The 9,017-nt window shown below is 39.5% G+C and overlaps 1 non-coding gene across 1 annotated transcript; it reads left to right on the top strand.

The window, feature by feature from the left end:
• The first annotated feature begins 8,645 nt into the window (after nt 1-8,645).
• LOC148697417 (small nucleolar RNA R71) lies at nt 8,646-8,756 on the top strand. The gene has a single exon (XR_015961972.1). It is a non-coding gene; the product is annotated as a small nucleolar RNA R71 (small nucleolar RNA).
• The last annotated feature ends 261 nt before the right edge of the window (nt 8,757-9,017 follow it).

Raw genomic sequence — 9,017 nt, 5'->3', positions numbered from 1 at the left:
ATGACTCTAGGGCTGCCACAGTCTCAATTACATCTTCATCAAAGGCCACGGCATGGGTGTTCAATTGTGTGCCGTGGTTTGTTATGGTGACATCCATGTGATCCTTCATTTCGATGCCATTTGTAATGACTGTTTCAAGTGCATCGCCATGTAATTGATCAAGGTGTGCCTGCGCCAAAAAATCAAGAATATCAATAGAGAAACATGAGTGATCATCATTAGGAAATCTCATAGTTTCAGAAATATTAAAATCAATCACTTCCCCATCGAATTCCATTGTTAAAGTGCCTTTAAACACGTCTATCTTAGTTCGGGCCATCTTCATGAATGGCCTCCCAAGAAGAATCGGCAAGGATGGAGCATGGGTGGTTTCCTCCATTTCAAGGACATAGAAATCCGCCGGGAAGATCAAATCATTCACCTGCACTAAGACATCTTCCAATACGCCCTTTGGATAGGCATTAGATCTATCGGCCAACTGAATAACCACACCATCATTTTTCAATTCGCCAAGGTTCATTGAAGCATAAATAGAGTATGGCATGACGTTAATTGAAGCTCCTAAGTCTAACATAGCATGTTCGAACTTAGTTTGACCAATAATACAAGGGATTGTAAAGCTACCTGGATCTTTGCACTTTGGTGGTAACTTTCTTTGTAGAACAGCGGAAACGTTCTCACTTACCCTTACTACCTCTTTATGTGACGCCCTCTTCCTTGTAGTGCACAATTCCTTCAAGAACTTAGCGTATTTGGGCACTTGCTTTATGGCATCTAGGAGCGGGATATTGACTTGAACTTTCCTAAACGTCTCAAGAATGTCCTTCTCATGCTCCTCCTTCTTTGTTGCCTAAACCTGCCAGGAAAGGGCACGTTTAGTGGAATAGAACTTGACAAAGTCGAATTTGGACTTACCTTAGGCGTGTTGGACGGTTTTGGCACAATAGGAGGCTGCGGCAACATGTCCTCTTCTTGACTTGTTTTGGATGGCCTTGAGGTGGTTCCGACCTCCTTACCACTTCTCAACATGATTGCCTTGGCAGATTCGTACCCTCCCCTTGGATTGACAATGGTTGAGCTAGGGAGCTTGCCTTTGTCTCGGAATTGTCCTACAAATTCCGCAATCTGCCCAATTTGTTTCTCCAAGTAATCCACCTTTTTGTCTTGGTTTTGCATGGCTTTGGTTTGATCCTCTTGCCCCTGAGACAAATTGGTAAGTAATTTAAGAAGTGTTTCATTGCCCAACGACGTACCTTGATTGTTTTGGGCAGGTTGTGCTTGGTTTGGATTGGGGCCGAATGGCTTGGTGTAGAACCCCGGGGGTTGTTGTCTAAAGCCTCCTTGTTGTTGAGGTTGTTGAGGTTCCCTCCACTTGAAGTTTGGATGGTCTCTCCAACCCGGATTGTATGTGTTGGAATATGGATCATTCCTTGGTTGATTGTGGCTCGGAAATCCAATGGCATTTGCACTCTCCCATCCCCCATTCTCAATCAATTGAGGGCATTTTTCCGAAGGGTGTCCTTGGATAGAACATACACCACATACAATCGGTCCTTGTATCTTCATTCCTTCGGCCATCTGAGACACAATAGAAGTAAGATTAGCTATCTAAGATTGAATATCGGATTGAGAACTTACCTCATTCAAGTGTTGCCGTGGGGGGTCCCTTTGCCCAAGTCCTTCATATTGTTGTGCATTTAGAGCACGGTTTGCAATTAGGGTCTTGGCCGACATAGGAGTTTTGTCCACCAATGCACCTCCCGCCGAAGCATCGAGCATTTGCCTTTCAATGGGAAGAAGGCTCTCTTAGAAATATTGAAGGAGAAGCTCCTCCTTCATTTGATGTTGAGGACACGATGCAACAAGGGCTTTAAAACGCTCGTAGTATGCCGGAAAAGATTCTCCTTGACTTTGTTGGATTCCGCTAATTTTCTTCCTCAAGAGAATGACTCTTGAAGTAGGGAAGAACTTCTCCAAGAATGCTCTCTTCATGCTCTCTGATAGGAGCATATTTAGGCGACTTACTTAGCTTGTTTTCGTGCATTCATATTGTTAATTCATAGTTGTTTTAGTAGTTTAAGCCATTTTCGTGTGTTTTTAGGTTCATATGGCTAAGGAAGCAAAAAGATGCATTTTGGAGCATTTTGGAGCAAAATTGGACTTGGAATGGATAGCTTATGTTTGGAGCAAAAGGAATGGACGAAATTGAAGGATTCCTAATCCATTGCAGCCACATGCACCCATAATCATTCACACCTTGCAGCCACATGCATTCACTCTTCATAAATCAGCCACATGCACATTCAATCATTCACACCAAAACCTTGCACATGCAATCCCTTTAATTAATTCAACCTAGCTGTCATTGCACATGCATTCACTCTTCAACCCACATGCATTTCCACCCACATGCACTCTCATTCTTTAATCCATTCAGCCACAAGACATTATCATTGCACCACATTCAGCCATTCCATCTCCCATTTCAGATTGCATTCCAATCATTCCAAGCAAATCACATGCACTCCCACCCTTTAAATCACATGCATTCCCTTCATAAATCAGCCACATGCACTCATAATCATTCAACCAACCTAGCTGTCATGTTTCCCCTTTCATCATTCCCTCACATTCTTTAATTCAGCCAACACATGCTTACACATGCATTTCCAACCCACATGCATCCTTTAATCATTCAAACATGCAGCCACATTCCCTCCTAGCTGTCATGTTGCCCCCATTTCACCTATAAATAAGCATGCATTACACCTCAATTCATTGAATTCGTCCATATTCAGAAAATCATCCAAAACACCACCAGAAATCATCCGTGAGTTTCCCTACTAATCCAAACACCACTCCAACCACTCCCCATCCCTCCAAAACACTTCACACTATCCCAAAACTCACCTTAGACCTTGTGATACAACAACGAGGAAGAGAAGAGTGCCTAAACGTTCATACAATTCAAGTTTGAGTTGTTGGAATGTTTAGGTGTTTCTTTGATTTCAATGTTTAAATTCAATTCTCTTTGTTTTGTACGTATGAGGAATGGAAGAGAAGAGTGCCTAAACGTTCATACAATTCAAGTTTGAGTTGTTGGAATGTTTAGGTGTTTCTTTGATTTCAAAGTTATGAGGAACTAAACCCCCCTTGGCTAGGGGGGATTCGAAATAAATGTTTATGCTTGCATTTTGATTTGATTACTTCTAGTTGCGTTTCATAAGTTGTGGATTCAATTTGTTTAACTATTTGATTGATAACTTATTTATGTATGTTTATTGAGAGTGCACACTTAATTTTCATGCATGAATTTGACGCTAGAATATAAGTGAGTTTCACCTAATAGTTACAAACTTATATTCACAAGTAGTGGAGGTTGCTTATAAACAATCGCGTTAAACGAATTCTTGGCATAAGTTTCATGCAATTATAGTAACGAATGCCCCGTCAACACTTATAATTTTCATAGAGCGTAATGATTCTTGCTTGTATCTCTATTATGCAATCATGTAGGGGACTTGTGGGGAATGTTTTGGGTTGTCGTATGCAATCATCCAATTCAATAACGTTAGGAAGATTTGAAGGTTAATTAGTGCATCACGGTTAACTTGGGGTGTTGAGAATTAATGATTTATTGAAATGCAATTGGAAATCATTTTATTATGCAAGTATAACATATGTGGAGATGAACCCCTTAGCTATTCTATCATCCATTCATTCCATTTCATCAATTTCATAGTTACATTCTGTTTTAAGTTTAATTTGTTCATTTAATTTAATTTCGTATAAACCTCAATCCCCCTTTACTTTAATGTCCAATTTAATTAGAAAGTGTCTTAGTTTGTGTTTATAAGAGTTTTGAGTCATTTTGTTACACAAATTCGTCCAAATTTGTGTTTGTGCTCAAATCTGCCCAGAAAGTGGTTTTTAGGCAGATTTGAGTGTGTTTGTGTTGTTTTGAGTCTTTTGGTTTGTTTTAGTGTTTTAAAGTTTAGTTTTGCATTCTTTGAGTCTAGTATAGTGTTTTATATTGTTATTTTACGTTTGAATCAAGCCATAATCTTAAATTCGTCCAACATTGGGTTTAAGGTCAGAAACTGCCTAGTTAGTGTTTTTAGGCAGTTTTGAGTCTTTTGAACTTGTTTTGAGTCCTTTGAGTCTTTGTGAACGTTTTTAACTTTGTTTTTATGTTTTTGAGTCAAATCCAAGTGATTAACAATCCCTCCTAATCCCCGGTCCAGAACGATCCCTACTTATACTTATACTACAATTGTCAAAAAGAGGGTTTAATTTGTGTGCGTATAATTCACGCATCACTCTCCCAAGAAGTAACGGTCCCGGGTGCCAATTCATAAAGCCAATCCTTAGCCTTTTCCACAAGAGAGAATGGAAAAGCTTTCATCATTAGAATGTTCCCATCGACATTTATGGGTGTCATGCTCGAACAAACAACCTCGAACTCTTTGAGATGCTTGTTGGGATCTTCCATGGAAAGCCCATGGTATTTCGGAATGTGGTGCAACAAGCTTGACTTCAACTCGAATTCATCGGTCTTGCCTTGGGCAGCCGCGGGGTATTGAATGCATAATGGTGCGGCATTGGTCAACCCCGAGGCCGAAAGCTCTTTAATGGTCCGATTGTCCGCTGCCATAACTTCTTCTTCCACACTTTCAAACTCAGATTCGGCCTCTGAACTTGAACTAGGTTCACTAGGTTCGGGATGCCTCCTCTTTCTTCTCAAATCACGTTCAAAATCGTCGTTAAAGTCCAAGATATGTGCATGCACAGTTTGAGAACTCCGCGTCATGCACTAGTACCTAAACCAAGAAAACAAAACAAAATAAGAAAACTAGGTAAATTACACTAAAAACATACGGCAAAAACACAAGGGATTAGCAATTTTGCTAATCCCCGGCAACGGCGCCAAAATTTGATGTGAAAATAGTGAAACACACAAATTAAACCCTATGGATGACAATTGTAGTAAATGAGCAAATAAGGATCGTTCTAGACCGGGGATTAACTAGGGATGCTAATCAATGTGAAATTGACTCAAAAACGTAAGAACACAATATAAAACACTTACTAGACTCAAAGAATGCAAAACTAAACTTTAAAACACTAAAACAAACCAAAAGACTCAAACATCACCCAAAACACTCAAAACTGCCTTAAAAACACTTTCTGGGCAGTTTTGGACACTTTGGTGAATTTGGACGAATTTGTGTAACAAATTGAATCAAAACACTTAAAAACACAAACTAAGACACTTTCTAACTAAGTTGGACACTAAAGTAAAGGGGGATTAAGGTTTTGACGAAATTAAATTAAATAAAACAAGTTAATAAACTAGGCAGATTGTATAAACGGATTTGAGAAACAAGATGATGGATGGATTAGTTAGAGGTCCATTCTCCACACATGACACATTTATATATGAATCGATTCTCCAATTGCTTTTCATTATCTATGATGCTCAACACCCCAAGTTAACCGTGATGCACTAATTAACTCTCAAATTTTCCTTATGTTATTGAATTGGATGATGCATGCGACAATTCAAATCATTCTCCAATGGTTCTCAACATGAATGCATAGAAGAGATACAATGAGAGATCATTATGCTCTATGAGAATTATAAGTGTTGACGAGGCAATTGTAACTATGAATGCATGATACTCTTGCCAAGAATTCAATTAACGCGGTTGTGACTAACAACCTTCACTACTCATGTTTATAAACTTGTGACGATTAGGTGAAACTCGTTTATAAACTAGCATCGAGTTTATGCATGAAGACTAAGTATGCATCCCTAATCAACATACAAAAACAAGTTTTTAATAAACATGATAATTGAATTGCAATCATAACGTAACAAATCACAATTGGAAGAAATCAATTCATATTTCAAACATGTTCATGGCTTCAAATTTTCCCCTAACTAATTAGGGGTTTAGCCACTCATGATTACAACAAACTTAGATAGTAATAACAAGGTAAACATTGAAAACAAGAACGAAGAACACCTAAAAATCCCAACAACTCAATCTTGAATTGTATGAACGTTTAGGCCTCTTCTCCTTTAGTTGCTGCAGCACAAGGGGTTTTGGTGAGTTTTGGGGGTTATGGATGATGTAGAATGATGTGTTTAGGGTAGGGATGGATGTAGGGGAAGGCAAGGAGTGTTTTTGGGCAGAAAATATGAATAATGGTGAAGTATGGCTGTGTTAGAGAGAGAGCATGAATTTCTGGCGTGAATGGATGTGTATATGAGATGGTTTTCTGAATATGGAAGAGTGAATGAGAATGAATGCAATGGATGCTTATTTATAGGTGAAATGGGGGGAACATGACAGCTAGGAACTTGGTGGAAATCTGAAATGGTGATGGGAGATGCATGTGGCTGATTTGTGCATGTGATTAAAGGGTGGGAGTGCATGTGCTTTGACAGAAATGAAAGGGTGCATGTGGGTGAATGTGTGGCTGATTTGTGGTGCAATGATGAAGTGAATGTGATTGTGGAAATGCATGTGGAGTGTGCTGAAATATGTTCATGTGCAATGATGAATTGGGATGGCTGAAAATCTGGAGTGGGAATTGCATGTGGCTGCAATGGATTAAAGAAAGAGGGAAGTGCATGTGGGTGTTTTGGTGACTGAAATGATGAAGTGGGATGGATATGTGGCTGCAATGATGAATTGGGAGAGCATGTGGGTGGAAATGCATGTGGGTGAATATGTGGCTGCATGGTTGAATGATTAAAGGTGCATGTGGGTTGGAAATGCATGTGGAGTGGCTGGAATGAAGTGTGTATAAAAGGCTAGAATCTGATTCAAAGAGAATGGCATTTGTTTTGAACTTTGTTTCCTCATTTTCCACCTCCAAATCAGGTTTTCATTACTTTAAAATATGGCTGAGAGGATGACAAACAAGGTAAGTATTTAAGGTAAGTTAAATGGCTCAAATCTGATGTAAATGGTATTTCCACATATGGCATGTGTTTTGAGCGTTTTTTTTCTTGTTTTCACAGCTTGCAAATCAGGTCACAAAGCCCTTCCTTTTGCTCCAAACATAAGCTATCCATTCCAAGTCCAATTTTGCTCCAAAATGCTCCAAAATGCATCTTTTTGCTTCCTTAGCCATATGAACCTAAAAACACACGAAAATGGCTTAAACAACTAAAACAACTATGAATTAACAATATAAATGCACGAAAACAAGCTAAGTAAGTCGCCTAAATATGCTCCTATCACAACACTACAAAATCTGCAGGCAAGATTAGTTTATCAACTTGAACTAGAATATCTTCTACTATACCTCTTGGATATTTCACGGATCTGTCTGCAAGTTGTAATGAAATGGTGGTGGCTTTCAAATCTCCCAAACCTAGTTGAAGGTACACTGAATAAGGCATTAAGTTGATGCTAGCACCCAAATCAAGCATTGCCTTCTCTACTTTCTTATCCCCTATGGTGATGTTGATAGAGAAACTTCCTGGATCCTTGAGCTTTGGTGGAAGTTTTCTTTGCAAAACTGCACTCACATTCTCAGACACCACTACCTTCTCATGTGGTCCATACTTCCTTTTGTAGCTGTTTAACTCCTTGAAGAACTTCCCATATGCCGGCATGTTCCTAATGACATCAAGCAAAGGTAAGTTAACATTCACTTTGCTTAGTATATCAAAAATTTCTTTGAATGACTTATCCTGCTTGCTCTTGGCAAGTCTTCCAGGGAATGGTATTGGTGGAGTGTATGGTTTCTCGGCCTTGTGAAGATTTGGTGCTTCTAGTGAGGAAGTGGCATGGCTTGGTTCCTCAATTGATTTCTCATTGTCTCCTTGAGTGACACCTGCATTCACATGATCATATTCATTAGTAACTTCATTGCCAACTCTATTATCAATAACCTTACCACTTCTAAGTGTAGTGATTGCTTTGGCTTGCCCTTGGTTCCTTTGGAGTATCACGGGTTGGCTTGGAAACTTCCCAACCTCTCTTTGGTTCAAGGCATCTGCAATCTGCCCCGATTGTGTCTCCATTTTGGTTAGGGCGGCTGAATGTTGTTGGAGTGCGCTATTGGTGGAATGTTGGAATTGCAAGGTGTTTTGGGCTAACAATTTAACCGTGTCCTCAAGGGTAGTGGCAGGTTTTGGTTGGAAATTTTGGATTGGATTGTTGTTCTTCCATGAAAAGTTGGGATGATCTCTCCAACTCGGGTTATATGTATTGGAATACATATCATTCCTTGGTCTTTGGTTGTAAGAATTCATGAGGTTCACTTGTTCTTGAACATACTCGGGGTAAGCTTCCCTAGATGGACATTGGTGAGTAGGATGGCTTGGTATGTTGCAAATGGCACACACTTCATTAGCTTTTGGCACCATGTTGAGCACGGATTCAAGCTTCCTTTCTAGGTTAGCTACCTGCAACAAAAGCTCATGGTTAGAACTTGTTTCATAGACTCCAACTTTCTTACCCCTTAAATCTTTGTGTTGAGCATTAGACCCCAACATCTCATAAATGTTATATGACTCTTGAGCATTCTTTTTCTTCAATGCTCCACCTGCTGCATTATCCACAGTTGATTGACAATTTTGGGTTAATCCATCATAGAAAATTTGCATTTGTAAATGAAAAGGTAACCCATGGTGTGGACATTGTATCAAGAGGCCTTTAAAACGCTCCCAACACTCATTGAAAGGTTCACCATCATCTTGTTTGAAGTTGAAGATTTGTCCCCTTAATGTGGCTGTCTTTTGAGTGGAAAAGAACTTCTCCAAGAATTTCTTAGCCACGGCATCCCATGTAGTGAGGGAACCTGGTGTTAGAGTCATCAACCAACTCTTGGCCTTATCTTTCAAGGTGTAAGGAAACACTCTCATCCTCAAGTTCGCTTCACTCACTCCCTGCAAAGGTAAACCACTCACAACATTGTAAAATTCTTTAATATGAGCTAAAGGGTCTTCATTAGGTAAGCCATAAAATGAAGGAAACATATGGAAATGTGAAGAT

The sequence above is a fragment of the Pyrus communis genome, chromosome 4, assembly GCF_041283825.1.
Source record: "Pyrus communis isolate YQ-2024b chromosome 4, ASM4128382v1, whole genome shotgun sequence".
Taxonomy (NCBI): Eukaryota; Viridiplantae; Streptophyta; class Magnoliopsida; order Rosales; family Rosaceae; genus Pyrus; species Pyrus communis.
The sequence above is the reverse complement of the archived record's forward strand: the minus strand, read 5'-3'. Positions and strand labels throughout refer to the sequence as shown.